The 16,069-nt window shown below is 36.3% G+C and overlaps 1 protein-coding gene across 8 annotated transcripts in view; it reads right to left on the bottom strand.

The window, feature by feature from the left end:
• LOC105089697 (rab5 GDP/GTP exchange factor) overlaps window positions 1-16,069 on the bottom strand; it is a 94,920-nt gene that overhangs the window by 76,155 nt on the left and 2,696 nt on the right. Inside the window, exon 1 of one of the 8 annotated variants that reach the window (XM_031432790.2) lies at window positions 10,186-10,272. The exons of the other annotated variants lie outside the window; for them this stretch is intronic. The gene's annotated coding sequence lies outside the window, so the exon portion shown is untranslated. Of the gene's footprint in view, window positions 1-10,185; window positions 10,273-16,069 lie in introns of those variants that run through there. 8 annotated transcript variants of the gene reach the window in all.

The raw sequence follows: 16,069 nt of genomic DNA, 5'->3' as shown, positions 1-16,069 counted from the left end.
TACGTGATCCAAACTGAAGTTTTGGAAATGAGACTAAGTCTGGGCTGTTCTCTCGGATGATGGAGAAGTTGGGGCATGACCACCTTCCAGCAAGTGGTCTGAGTAACAGGATAACCATCTGCAGAGAGAAACAGACACACACCAAGAAGCTGAGAAAAGCAGCAGAAGAAAAATACTCTCTAGATCCTGAGGGGTTTCCATTTCTCAGTTCCAATCCTTTACTAAAGTTTAGCTGCCTGCCTACTCTCAGATTCCGGAACATACCCCTTGATCCCTAACTTTTTTTCTTATGCTAGCTCCAGCAGAGCCTATTACCTGCACTCAAAGACCTGTCCAGGTACTATGCTGGAGCACGAAGAACATAATAGCAGTGCTGTGAGCACTACTTAGCATATACTAAGAGCTCAACAGGTCAAGATGAAAACAAAAATAATAGCTATTCTATGAGTCTATGAAGACCAATTCAATAGACATGAGAACATGCAGACTGGTCAAACATGCATTCAAATCTCACCTCTGCAATGTGACTTAGGACAAATCAGTATTTCTGAGACTTTCATTCATACCTCTCTATCCAACTTCCACTCCTATCATTCTTCTCCTTTTCACAAATCTAAGCCCCATAGGCCTTGTGCCTCCATGACCTTCACGCTGGTATTAGATCTGTGTGACACTATTACCTTACATGGCAAAAAGCCAAACCAAAACAAAACAAAACAAAAACTTCCCAGATAGTTAAGATTACTAATCAATTGACCTTAAAATAGAGAGATTATCATGGATTTTCCAGCTAGACCCAATAATAGCATATGAGTCCTAAGTGCAGAAGAGAACAAGAACCCAGAATAGCCAAAACCATCTCGAAAAAGAACTTATAGTTCCCAATTTCAAAACTTACTACAAAGCCGTGATAATCAAAGCAGGGTGGAACTGTCACAAGGACAGACATGTGGATTAATAGAAAAGAACTGAGTCCAGAAATAAACTCACACATCTATGGTCACGACTATCAAATGAAAGAGTCTTTTCAACAAATGGTGCTGGGATAGCCACATGTAAAAGACTGAAGTCAGACTTGCCTCACACCATCTACAAAAATTAACTAAAAATGGATTAAAGATTTAAATGCAAAAGTTAAAACTATAAAAACTCTTGGGAAACAAAAGAGGTAAAATTTCATAATCTTGGATTTGGCAAGATTCTCAGATATGACACCAAAAGCATAAATGACAAAAGAAAAGATAAACTGTACTTCATCAGAATTAAAAACTTTTGTGCTTCCTAGGACCTCATCAAGAAAGCAAAAAGACAACCCACAGAATGGGAGAAAATATTTGCAAATCATACATGTGACAAAGAACTTTTACCCAGAATATATAAGGAACCGTTATACAACTCAATATTTTAAGAGATAAACAACCCATTTTTTTAGATGGATGAAAGATCTGAATAGACACTTCTCCAAGGAAAATACACAAATGGTCAATAAACACATTAAATAATTTTTGACATCGTTAGTTGTTAGGGAAATACAAAGCAAAACCACAGTGAGATACTATTTCACACTAGGACTAAAAAGTCAGATAATAACAAGTGCTGACAAAGATGTGGAGAAATTGAAACCCTCATACCCCGCTGGTGGGAATGTAAAATGGTACAGCTTCTTTTGGAAACCAAATGCTTGTGGAAACCATCTGACAGTTCCTCAAATAATATTAATTAGTGTTACCTTACTCCAAGGTATATACACAAGAGAAATGAAAACATGTCCACACAAAAACTTGTACATGAATGATTACAGCAGCATCATCCATAATAGTCCAAAGAGAGGGAAAAAAAAAACCAATGTCCATCAACTGAAGAAAGACAAAACAAAAAACGGTATATTCGTACAATAAATTATTATTCAGTCACAAAGAGGAATGAAGTACTGACACATGCCACAACACGATTAACCTTGAAAGCATTATGCTAAGTGAAAGAAGCCAGTCATAAAAGACCGCACATTATATGATCTCATTCATATTAATGTCCAAAACAGTGAAATCTAGAGAGACAGAAAGTAGAGTAGTGGTTCCCTAGGACTGAGGGGCAGAGGATGGGAATAAAGGAGATGCTAAAGGGTATGGAGTTTCTTTTTGAGGTGATGGAAATGTTCTAAAGTTGGTTGTGGTGATGGTTGCTACTGAACTGCGCCCTTTAAATGGGTTAATTCTACGGTACGTAAATCCTACCTCAATAAAATTGTTCTTAAAATATAAAGCAGAAGAGGAGACCAGAATGGAAGCCAGAGGGATTCAAAGAACCATTGCTGGCTTTGAAGGTGGAGAAATGTAAGGAATGTGGCTTCTGGAAGGTGAGGATGACCCCCTGCTGATAGCCAGCCAAGAAATGAAGACCTCAGTCATATAACCTCATTGAACTCAATTCTGCCAATATTTAAGTTATGTCTGGAAGCAGAGTCTCCTGAGAGTCTCCAGATAAGAGCCCAGATTAGATGACATCTTAATTTTGACCTCTTAAGATCATTAACAGAGGGCTCATCTGAGCTGGCCAGGAGTTGTGAATCACAAAACTCTGAGATAATAAATGGGTGCTGTTTTAAGCTGCTAAGTTTCTGGTAACTTATTATGGCAACAAGAGAAAACAAATACAGGCCTCCTTTCAATCTCTCTTTTTGGGGGTCTCTGCACTGTGTTCCAATGCCCAGATGAGGTTCACATGGTGATTGCTCTCTCATCATTCAGGTCTCAGTTTTCAAGTTGTACTTTCAGAAAGGCCTTCCCTGGGCACTCTACCTAAAGTAGCACTGACCCCAACCTAGCCAGCCCTCACCTCCACCCTGGACCCAGAACTGTTTCTCTATGTCCTGTTTCCAACAAGTGAGGGTGTGTAGAGAAGCTAACCAAGCAGGCCTGAGTTGTGCAAATCATGCACACTCTTAAAAGGGTCTGCTTGTGTGACTGACCCTTCAGCAGCTCCTGAGAGTGGGGGTCTTGGGGTGTCCTTATGTACTAACTGATGAGGGTGTTTTGTATACTTGGAGTCTCCATTCACATTTACCAACTTGTCTAGACAGTCCGCGTGACCTATGGTGAACACTGCTTTCCTTCTGGGCGTCTGGAGTTGTAGTAACTGTGGTCAATCACGAAAGTGTTTGTGCCTATGTGAAAACCCTGGAATCCTAGGCATAAGTGAACTTCCCCAACAGAAAACACTTCACACATGTTGCTACAGTTTGTTGCTGAGGGATTAAATGCACCCCATCAACTCCACTGGGAGAAGACTCTTAGAAGCTCATGCTTGGTATCCTCCAAATTCTGCTCAATGCACCATTTTCCTTTACTGGTCCTGCCTGGTATCCTTTCACTACAATAAAACATAGCCAGGAGTGCATGAGTCCTGCAGTCCTTCTAGTGAATTACCAAACCTGGGAACAGTACAGGGTGTGATTATAAAGGGGTGGCATAAGGGAGCTCTTAGTGGTAATAGTTCTGTATCTTGACTATCTATGGTGATGGTTACAGGAATCTATATATGTGATAAAACGGCACATAACTATACATACACATTATGGAGATGTCAATTTATTGGCTTTGACATTGTACTGTAGTTATGTAAGGCATAACCATTGGGGCAAACTGGATGAAGAGTACCCAGGACCTCTCTGTATTATTTTTGCAACTTCCTGTTAATCTGTGATTTCAAATTAAGTTTTTTTAAATTCCACTTAAAATGTATTACATAAAAACACCTATGATTGAACCAATGTGTATCAAACAGATGAATATACCACTCAGATTGTTCCTGTTTCTAAGTATGGAAAACAAAGTGAGCAAGTGAACCACCAAAAAAATTGCCTGCCATGATGTGAAAGGCTATGTAGTGGCGATGACAGCTGTTTCTGTGGGGCAAAGCCAGTATAGTCAGCACACCTAGACTCCTATATAGACAGCATATTCTCTTCAGTTAGGGAGGAACATGGGGGATCAACTCTGAGACTCAATTGTCTTCCCTGGGCAGAAAGACCTATCCCGAGTCAGACGGGCCACAATCCAGAGCTACCATCATCACTGCACCCAGGAGGGAGGTCAGAGGGGCCATACCCAATTCCTGTTTGAGCACTGCATTCCAATAACTAGGCTTCTATTGAGCAACCTGGCATAAAGAACGCATAATTCAACTGGCCCGCTCACGTTAGGGATGTCGGAATAAAAAGATCTCTATTGCTGAGACAGTTGAGTTTCTGGTGAACTCTGCCTCGGGGCTAGGACTTAATCTGGGTTGAGGTATCCTAAAAACGGCCAGAGCAGTACAAAGCTCACATTGTGTGTGTTCTTCCTTAAGGTTCTGCATGCAAACCAGGTTCATTTCATAAAACAAAAAATACTTTGTAGATTTGAGTAGCTTCCTCCTATCTTCCTTGTGAGAGTCCTGCTTCCTATTCTTGGGTTCAGTGTCATGTCCTCATAGATCAATTCTCTGGGCTACTCACTTGGGATTTATAGAAAACATCCACTCAACTCTACTAAAATGATAAACTATCTTGAATCTCAGTTAAGAAATAGAATTTATTGTTAAGCTTTTTCCCTTAAATTAGCTTTTTTCCAGTTATAGAAGTAAAAGATGGTTACTCTAAAAAATCTGAGACATAGAGACAAGTAGAAATTAGAGAAAACACCACCTAGAGACAGTCACTATATTCTTGTAGTGCTTTCTCTACTCATCATGATCTCATTCAGTTATTCAACAAATATTTATATACTGATTTACACTACATGACATGCACTTGGGATACAAATGGAAGTAAAAATAAAGTTTCAGTCCTTGTATTGCTTACTGTCTAGTATAGGAAATCTGACTACACATCTAGAAGGCCTGAAAGAAGAAATTAAAACACTATGAACACTGAGGAATTAATTTTAAAATTATTTACTATTATAAAAATAATTTGTTTATATGAAACAAGTTAAATACGTGTATATGAATTTTATGAAACTCTTATAATAGCCTAAGAACAACAGTTTAGGAAACATAAAAAGAGATCTCATTCCCAACAGTATCAAAATGTAAAAACATCAAGGAACTATTCCAATAAAAATTTATGTGCTGCATAAAAATACTGAGATATAAATAAGATTTAAATACATAAAATAGATAAAATAATGCCATTTACAGCAATATGGATGGACCTGGAGATCATCACACCAAGTGAAGTTAGCCAGAAAGAGAAAGAAAAATACCATATGATACCACTTACATGTGGACTCTTAAAACAGACAAAAACAAAAAACAGGACATGAATGAACTTATTTACAAAACAGAGACAGACTCACAGACAGAAAACAAACTTATGGTTATGGGGAGGGAAGGCAGGAGTGGAAGGATAAATGCGGAGTTCAGGATTTGCAGATACTAACTACTATACATAAAGTAACAAGGTCCTACTGTTAAGCACAGGGAACTATATTTGATACTTTGTAATGGCCTATAATTAAAATGAACATATATATATGTATAAATGGGTCACTTTGCTGTATACCAGAAATTAACAAAACATTCTAAATCGACTATATTTCAATTAAAAAAAAAAGAAGGCTTAAATAGTTGGCAACACATACCAGGACACGGTACGAGAAAATTAAGTATTATATAAATGGCAAATATTTCAAAACTTTCAAGTTCACTATAAATGACAATAAAATGCCAAAAGACTTTTTTGATCTTGACAAAATTATTCCATATTTGATCAGCAATAACAAACAGATTAAAAAATTTTAATATTTTAAATGAATTTAATTTACTGAAAACTAACTTTTGGCAAACTAGTTAAAATAGTGTGAACTTAGCAACAGAACTGGCAGATCACTACAGAACAGAATGACCCAAAAATGAATATGCTAATACATAAAATAATTTATTATTAGAGGAAGGAAGAGAAAGAAATTTTCAATAAACATTCCTAGAATAACTGGTTAGCAATCTGATATCCCCCCAAATTAATTACAGTATCTTAAGGTGTTAAAGTTTTTTAAAGACAAACAGAAAAATAAAAGAACTAAAATTAAGTATTTATGAAACTTCTAAAGAGGTGAGGTCTATCTCAGCTTACAAGCTGCAGGAGAAATCAGAAAGGAAATAGATTTGAATACATGAAATGAAACTTCTACCTAGTTTTTTAAAGGCCCCACTTAGAACCAAAATAGAAAGGCAAATAAGAGACTAGCAAAAATATTTTAAGTAAGTAGGACAATAAAGCATTTTATCATATTTAGAAATTATACTAATAAGACCTGTAAATCTGATACAAAGGATAAGGATATGAGCAGACCATTTACAAAGTGGAAATAGCTTCCTAGAAACAGACATGGAATGTCAAAGGGCTTGTACATTGTAAATTTTAATGTATACCACCAAACTGGCCTCACAAAAAGATTGAACCCAGTTACCTTCCTACCTATAGCGAATCTACTTTCCCACAAACTCATAAAAACTGCATTATTAATTTTTAATTTTTGCCAATCTGAAAGGCAAAAAAAAAGACTTCTTATTTTAATATGTATTTCCTTAAATTAACCATCTTTATAGGTATTTATTGATCATTAACATATTTTCTTTGAAGAGTTAAACTCTTCCTCTTCTTTACTCATTTTTCTATGACATCCTTTTTCTTTATACAGGTGTTCTTTTTATGTTATCTTTTAATCCTTGACTTTATATATTATGAAGATACTATAGTTTTAATCAAAGACTTCATGTTCAAATTGGTATCCAAGTTTCACTGACTTTCATATCATTAAATACACTGCTTCCAAAACAAATGTGAATGTCACAGAGAATCAGTGGCAGAGTTCCAATGTTAAACATAACAAAACAAAGTATCCAAACACTAGCCTGCCCAAATAATTCCAAATGATAATCAAACCCATGGGACATAATGTATAGTTTATGCTTCTGGAATGAGCAGGGCCAGCACAGCAGCATTCTTAAGGAATGAACTCTAGACAACAATCTTCTATTGTACCATGTCACACCCTCTTAACTGAAGTGAAATTATGACTCCAATCTGAGCATGCCATTCCCCAGGCGAATAACTCGCATTTACATGCGAAATAACCTAGCTGCTCTAGTCCCCATTCTACCGTGCTCTACCCTCTCTTCCACAGAAGCAGCCAATTCCCCAACTGGTCAATTTATCTCATAAGTAACCAACCAAAAATTATGTCTCTTAACTCAGCTTAAAGTAACAGCAAAGTGCAAAACATAAGGTGGAGGTGGCTTCAATGATCAAAGGTTTCTGTTTTGTTTTTTTCAAAGTTATACCCCAAGCTTTAGCTCTGCTGCAGCCACTTTGTCCTCAGCCGGTTGCTACCGCTGGGCAAAGTGAGACAGACACATGTCTATGAGATGAGAGAAATCCAAAACGCAATTGCCTGGATTGAAATGTATTTATTCAGATTTGTTAGATGGCTCAATCCAACAAATATTTGTATTATGTTTTAAGCTTCTGAGAAGTGCCTTGCGTGTAACAAAAAATTAACCAAATTCAATTGCAGAAACTTTCAAAAGCTGCTAAAACCATCTCATCTGTTGTGGGTTGAATTGTTTTCCACTCCCCTCCTCACCAAAAGATAGGTTGGACCCCAATATTGTGAATGTGACCTGATTTGGAAATAAGGTCTTTGCAGATATAATTAGTTAAAATAAAGCCATACTGGATTAGGGTGGGTCCTAAATCCAAAGACTGGTATCCTTGTAAGGCAGCCGTGAAGAGACACAAGGACATACACAGAGGCCATGTGGCCACCAACGCAGAGACTGGAGGGGTGCAGCTACAAGCCAAGGAACTTCAAAGACTGCCAGCAATCATCCTTCTTACAGCCTTCAGAGAGGGCATGGCCCTGGTGACACCTTGATTTCAGACTTCGAGTGTTCAGAACTGTGAAAGAATAAATTTCTGTTGTTGTTTTTAGCCTCCTAAGGAGTTTGTGGTAATTTGTTACAGCAGCCCTAGGAAACTAATAAACCATCCAATAAGAGTTGTTGCAAATTCTATAAATAACTGAAATAAATGCATTTTCCACCAGCTGACACAGAACTGTGGATTCACAGCATTGCCTGCTCTTTACAAATAAGGTGATCACAGATCTCAGTTAGTGAGAACAGTCTTGGCTTATGCCTATTGTCCTGGCATAAAAGCACTCTTTTGGTTCTCAAAAGTGACCTGCTTTGGATAATGAAGTACATGGTCATCTTATTTATGAACAAGCCTAGAATACCCTTCTGTTTGTCGGCCTTCAGATCCCACCCTATTCAAATAACATCTGACTCCTCTTTCCCTACTGACAAAATAATCCTCTCTCTCTAGTTCCTATAGCATTTTATAAATATAGCTATTATAATACTCATGTTCTACTACAATTACTTGCTTACTTGTCTACTCCATGTTTGTAGACAACACAGTGCCCAAGAACAGGATGAGTACTCAATAGGTATTTTCTAAATTTATTACATGATTTATTCAGAAGGCTGACAAAGTACCTGCAGAGACAGCTTTCTTTTACTTTGTTCCTTGTGAAAATTAGTAAAAGAAAACCTCAGCTAGAATTGGTGTCAGGGGTGGGTGTAGCTCAGTGGTAGAGCACATGCTTAGCATGCATGAGGTCATGGGTTCAATCTCCAGCACCTCCATTTAAAAAGAAAAACTAAAAATTAAAAAAATAAAAATAAAAATAGAATTGGTGTCAGGATGGCCTGGAAAGGAAGCCCTTGTGCCCTACCACCACTACACTCATCATCCTCATCATCAGTTACCCCAAACAGGAAGACATCAATTACTCCAACAGAAAGACGTCAGCTACTGACTCAGGAACAGGAAGAGACGTACCTTGTACTCCCAAACAGGAAATGCAACTGCTTTACTACCTCAGCAAGAGAAAGAAGACCTCCTTCTTTCCCAGCAACAAGCTTAGCCAATGGAAAACGTCACAGCTCAGTCAATGAGAAGACAGTCATCACCTGAACTTTTACTTTCCTCCAATGAAGTTTCATTTTCTCCTTGTTGATACTTTCCTTCCCTTGTCCCTCTTCCTTACTATAAAAGTCTTCCATACTGTGTAAACACTCAGAGTATCTGTTTGCCAGATGAGATGCTGCCTGATTCACGCATCCTTTAATAAAGGCAATTAGATCTTCAGATTTACTCAGTTAAATTTTAGTTTTAACATGTTTATACACTCTTCAGGGCCCAATGAAGATAGGAGGAGAAACTTAAATAGTAAAATGACTAACTTACAAAGCAGTGGTTCTCAAATTTTAGCATGCCTAAGTATCACTTGGAAGGCTTGTTAAAACAGACAGTACTGGGCCTCAGCCCAGTTTCTGATTCAGAAGGTGAGACAGGGCCTGAGAATTTGTATTTCTAAAACATTCCTGGATAATGAAGCTAGGAACTACTCTTTGAGAACCACTGCTATAAAGTAAGCACCACACTTACTAAAAGATTAATTTCTTCCCATAACTTCATTCCTAGTGGGAAACTCTGAATATGACAGAGTAGCTGGTGGCAGAGCAACATTCCTGCTAAGAATTAGGAAAGCCAGATACATTTTTAAAACCAGTGTTTAAAGGCATCAGAAAGCACCTGAAGCAACCAAGACTAAAAGGGCCTAGATTCTGGAAAAAGAAAGGAACCATAGAGAAAGAAAGTAACATTCTGCAACCACTTTTCCCCCTAATACATTTGCTGATTCTGGGGCAAAAGGCTGAGAATCCAGACAGAGGAACCATGAGAGCTCTTGGAAGAAGTGAAAAGCAACACTCAAGGAGTCAAGATCTCAGTGAAAGAAGAGAGTCAAAGAACTGGGCCTAACAAAAGGATGGTTTTCCCCTGAAGACATTTACCAAATGCTGTAGTTGTACAAAGCGGGCTTCAAAACAAAATTGAAAATCAAGAGTGGAATTTTCAGCAATCTCATTCTCAGGAGCCAAGATTGTAGTATAGGAGCTACCAGAGGGAAGGACCCCAGGGAATTCACTAGACAATCAGTTGGAAGCCCTGAACAGCCAGCTACTTGCCAGTATTAAAGGCAAACTAGAGGGAAACGTAGCCTTATCAAACTGGCAACACAACCTTAACCATCAACTCAATTCCAAACAGGATTAGGTGATAAGCCTCCACTCTACCTGGCTGGCAAAAGGGAGCGGGGATTCCTCTCTGAAAAAGAACAGCATCATCTGGAGCTTCATGTTATTCACAGCGCTCAGCATTCATGTTAACTGAAAACCAAAAGGAAACAAGTAACAGAAACAGATGCTCAGACAATCCACACACTGAAGTTAACAGAAAGACTTTAAAATAATGATGGTTATTTAAATTTCCTATTTTAAAAAAATAGAAAAAAGAGGAAAGAACATATAAAAAGATGAAAAATTTCAACTGAGAATGAGAATCTAAAAGAATCAAACTGAAATTCTAGATCTGAAAAGTATATTAACTAAAATTAAGAATCCAAAGGGAAGATTTAATAGCAGACCAGACACAACAGAAGAGAAGATTAGTAACTAGAGCCCATGTCAATAAAATATATCCACACTGAAGCACAGAGAAAAACTAACAAAAGATATAGGGGGGAAAAAAGTGTAAAGAGAAACGAGGAACACTGTGAAAAACTCTACCAGATGTGTAACTAGAGTCCCAAAAGGAGAGGAGACAGTAAACAGGGCAGAAGTAATATTAAGAGGAAAGAATGAAATTTTCTAAATTGATGAAAAGACAACCCACAAATTTAAGAAACTCTTTGAATCCCAAGCAGAATAAAGACAAAGACAAAGACAACCACACAAAAACATAGCATAATTAAACTGTTGATAATCAAAACCAAAGAATTAACTTTTAAATGTAACCAGTGGAAAATGACACATTACTTTCTCAGGAGCAACAATAAAACTAACAGCTAAATTCTCAAAAAAAAATAAATAAATAAAAAAAGACAAAAGATGATAGAATGACACTTTGAAAGTGTTAAAAGAAAATAAACGCCTGCTTAGAATGTGGTGTTCATTGACTATTTAAAAATGAAGGCAAAATGAAGACATTTTCAGACAAACAAAAAATGAAAGAATTCATTATGGATAGACCTGCATTATAAGAAATACCAAAGGGAACTCTTGAGATGGAAAGGAAAATCATCCTACCCCAAACAGAAACACCGAAATACAGGAAGGGATAAAGAGCAATGGAAAGAGTAAATATGTAGGTAAGTATACGTAAATATTGATTATAAGGAACAGTAATTTCTTATAGGTCTTAAAATACATGTAGAATCTAAATGGGTGAAACAGTAACACAAGGCAGGAAAAGGGCAAGTGGTGTTAATATATCAAATCAATGCTAATCAATTATATCAATGCTAAAGTTCTAGCATTATTGGAGAAGTGATAAAAGTATAATTTGCACTAGACTATAGTAAGTCAAGAGTATATCTTATAATCTCTAGTATAACCACACCACAAAAGAATATATAACTAGACGTTATATAATAAGACGTTATATAATAAGAATATATAAGAAGACGTTACTAGAAAGGAAAATTAAATAATAATTGGATAATAAATAATCCAAAAAAGTAGAAAAAAATAAAGCAAAAAGGACCAAAACAGGTGAGTCAAAAAGAAAAAATGACAGATGTAACACCAACTATAGTGACAATTACATCCAATGGAAATGGACTAATGATTCTAATTTAAAGACTAAAATTGTCAGACTAAAGAAAAAAAAACCTAAATCTAACTTCATGATGCTTTCTAGGACAAAGAAAATTTGAAAGTATAAGGATGAAAAAAAGATACAGCCTGCAACATCTACCAAAGAAAGCTACTAAAGCTACGCTAGTATCACACAAAGTAGACTTTAAGACAAACAGCACTACTAATGATTTAAGGATAATAGTGTGAATCCACCAAGAAAATTCTAATGTGAGCAAAGTGGTTAGAAATTAGTCATCACTGGGAGCTAAGAAGAATATACTGGCTGTAACCAATTCTGTTTAGGAAATCTATGGCAGCTCAAAGAAGGGTAGAACTACACAGTAACACAGAGCTTAAATAATGGACTTCTTTGCAATACAATAAAACTCACATATGTACCTTATGGTGAGTCCTGAAATACTTACACAAAATATTAAAAATTCAAAACCACAAAATAAAAGGTAGACAGTTTTAGACAACAAAAACATATACATTAATAAAGATCAGAAGATATTCTGGGGTGATGTGTTTACCAGACTGGGTAGTTCGATAAAGTCACTAAAATTCATAACTATAAAAACTAGACTCCTTGACATTAACCTCAGAAAAAGAAAAAAATTTTTAAAGTATTTCCTAGTACTCAGACTGTTCTTCTCCAAATACAGCTGAAGAGTTCACTGAAGAATGAAACTGAAATCTTTGCATTACACTTACCTAAATGGCAGACTCACCATTATAACTATTATTATTTGTGCTTGGGGATGGAACTTGGGCTAAAATCCAATCTCCTAATCAGTTTTTTCTGTCAGAATCTAAGAATTTTAACTTCAAAAGAATCCAAACTTATTTCTCAAACACTATTTAAGTTTATATATATATATATATAAACTTATTTATTCAATTACAAGACCAAAGTACTGAAAAGGCAAAAATTCTTCTTTAAGGAAACAGCCTACAAACTCTTATGGGTAACAACAACAAAATTTGCCTGCCTTTTATTCTCAAATATGTGCAAGAATAAAAGTTGGCTCCTGGTAGGAAGGGTACAGCTCAGTGGTAGAGTGCGTGCTTAGCATCACAAGGTCCTGGGTTCTATCTCCAGTACTTTCATTTAAAACACAAACAAACCTAATTACCTCCCCATCAAAAAGAAAAAGTAATAATAATAAAAAAATAAAAGTAGGCGTCTGTGAGAAAGTGGTGTCTACTTCATACAGCTGATACTCAAAGGATTTAAATGCTGAATGTCAGTATTGTCTCCCATCAGACATTCTATTTCCTGGGGGAGGTAGCATCACATGATGTTTCGTAAAGGCATCAGCAGCTAGCATATGGGCGTGAAAATACTCTGCCATCTAATTACTCCTTATAAATGGTATTTGAGATGTGTTCATTCATAACTACACAACATTTGAAATCCCAGACAAATAAAATCTACACACTTATCACACTACAACCCAACTGCAAAGGCTAATTAATTTATACAAATAAAAATATAATCCAATTTGCTAAGTAAAAGCCAAGCATTTTACTTCCTGAGACACTAATTATAATGGATATTAGATGTTCTGTTTCATCAGTTTATGGTGGGGTTTTTTGTTTGTTCTCATATTTTTAATTTGTATTCTGCTTATAATATCCTGTTCAAAACTTAGGTCACTAGCCCAACTCATTTTTCAGGAACTTACTTAACAATGACAAAAGCCCGATGGAAATGCAATTAAGAAACCACTGTTACATAACTATATTTAGGCAAGGACAGTTCCACCCATCGCTTAGTGATTAAGGAAGAATAAGGATGTTCTCTGTTCTTTATAGTTTCATAGGCTAGGTCACAACTTAGAATATACTGTAGGAACTCTATTACAGTACTTCAAAATAAAATGATCTGGAATTACGTGGAACAGACGCATATGAAAACTCACAGTAAATAATGGTTTATTTATCTGTACAACTCTAATGTAATACAATTTCTAATAAAACACAGAATACACCTAGCAATGTCACTACAAAAGGATGATCTAAATTCACCCTAAATCACAGCAGTGAGAATATCAGCTAAAGTTTTACTCTAAAATATAACACAAACCTCCTTTTCCAGAATGGCATACTATCTTTGTAACTATTATTGTGGTTTTCCTGATCTTATGAGACAAACTTATAACAAACAGAAAAAATATATGCATTTCCCACTTCTCCAATCTTGATGAATACCTCAAAGACATATTTCTCCCCAGCTTTATAAACTATGGCCAAATGCCCATAGTTTGTAGCACTATGTAGTTTCTGGATTCCGGGAAGATCCGGAACTGTTGGGGCCCTTCTGCAATGGTGGGTTCTAATACCTGCCAACATGTTTACTTCCATTCCTTGTACACGCCTAGTTCCATCTTGTGGGCTCAGCCTAATCCACCTCAAGTAGTAAGAAGTGCCAGGTACAGAACACTGAGTCTGTCATTTGAGTTCAACGTCTCCACCAGCTCTTGTATGACCTGGAACAAGTTACTGCTCTGAACCACATTTCTTTGTTTTTCTTTTAAGAAGGGCAATAAGGGGAGAAGACAATAATGAGATAAAGCATATAAAGGGCTTATTATTAGCACATGCCCGGCCCATGCTAGCACTTGATAAATTTGAATTATTTTTACTTAAAACGGCAACCTTTTAGCTTGAGCAAAATATAGATATGTTAATTTACTGGGCACTACATCTAAGATGAGTGGATCTGTTTCCTTCCTAAAAATAAATTATATGTCTGGAATTTCCAAGCCAATGCCCTCTGTGTTGGGAGTTAACACTCCAAAGCTACTTCTAGAAATAAATCTTAGTATACAAGGGTATTCCCTTAGCCCATCTTTGAGTGGAGGTGAGGTGACTTTCATTTAAATATTTGTGCTTGTAAGACTCCTCTATTTTCATGCCCCCCATGATAAAACATGTCTACTAAAAACATGGCTCTGTGATTAACCAAACAACATAAAAAATAGATGTACTCAAAGAACTTGTGAGAAGCACAAATTCAAACCCCACTGCTCATAAACTCATAACAAAAGCTCCACTGAGAAACAAAATATTTATGAAACGTAATCTGAAGACTGTGCAATCCCCATCTACTTATCTAGGCAATCTAAAACAGATCCTTAAGTTAACCAGTCTAGAGATCTAAGTGCTTAGACACCACAGCATCTTGCCAGCACCAGAACTGTTTTCACTGAATTATGTTTTGATGTTATGTCATCAACCTACACAATGAGACAATGAGGATTTTACTAAAAAATAAAGTAAGACACAACATAGCCCTTTGAAATACATGCTGCATTTACTTAAGGATGATGTAGTTGAGGAGTTTCTCCATACAAGGAATCCTTGGGAATCCAAAGGAGAAATTGGTCTTTTATCTTATGGTCACTGCACCATGTAACTGATCATATTTCTCTCTGAACTGGCTACTAAAAAGCAGAGTCAAATTTGTGGCTCTCTAACAATACTTAAGACTTCAGTCCAAGTACTTTGTGTACAGATCTCATTCCTGTTTCCATCTTAATTTTTCTCCCACAATCCTGAATTCAGCCCCTCCTTTATTTCTGTTATGTTACCAACAGAATGTTGTATATATCTTTGTAAGTCATTAGGAATCCTTTCTGGAACAAGACGTGATATAAGTAAATAGTATGTTCCACTTAAAAAACAGCATAACACAATAAGAAGATATTTTCTTCCATTAATAAACATTTTGTGAGTTCAATTTCTAGAGGCATTATCTTTCTTGCACTCAAAAGAAAAAAAGAAAGTGTTGTAGAAAATATCATGTCTAAAATTAGGAAATTCTAACAATAGAGGAACTACCAAAATAAAACACTTTCATTATGTATTTGTACCTTTGGAGCACACTGAATATTGTAAATATATCCCATGTAAAAATCCCCCAAAAGTCATTTTTATTTTAAAATATGGACCAAACCACCATAAATGCAACTGCAACTGAGAATCTATTCTGAATAAGAACTGAATAGACTAGCTTAAAAAATGACTTATAAAATTTTTGTACAGCTCCTTCTGCGCTGCCCTGTGCCTAGTGTAGGGGATGCTATGGTGCCGACCATCCCTTAAGGTGAGACAGCACAGATTTTAGAGCCCCAAAGGGTCCTGCTACATTCCTGCTTCAGGGATTTCAGTAATCTTGCTGTCGTTTGAGGATGATAAAAAGCTTAAGACTCTTAGCGGGTAAAATTTTATTCCATCATGAACTCATACTTAACATTCTGATCATAACTTCTGACTTTTAACTACATATTCATCTAATTAGTTGATTATACTTACA

Source organism: Camelus dromedarius, chromosome 24, assembly GCF_036321535.1.
Source record: "Camelus dromedarius isolate mCamDro1 chromosome 24, mCamDro1.pat, whole genome shotgun sequence".
NCBI classification, from domain to species: domain Eukaryota; kingdom Metazoa; phylum Chordata; class Mammalia; order Artiodactyla; family Camelidae; genus Camelus; species Camelus dromedarius.
Note: the sequence above shows the minus strand (reverse complement) of the source record. Positions and strands in the feature narration are given on the sequence as shown.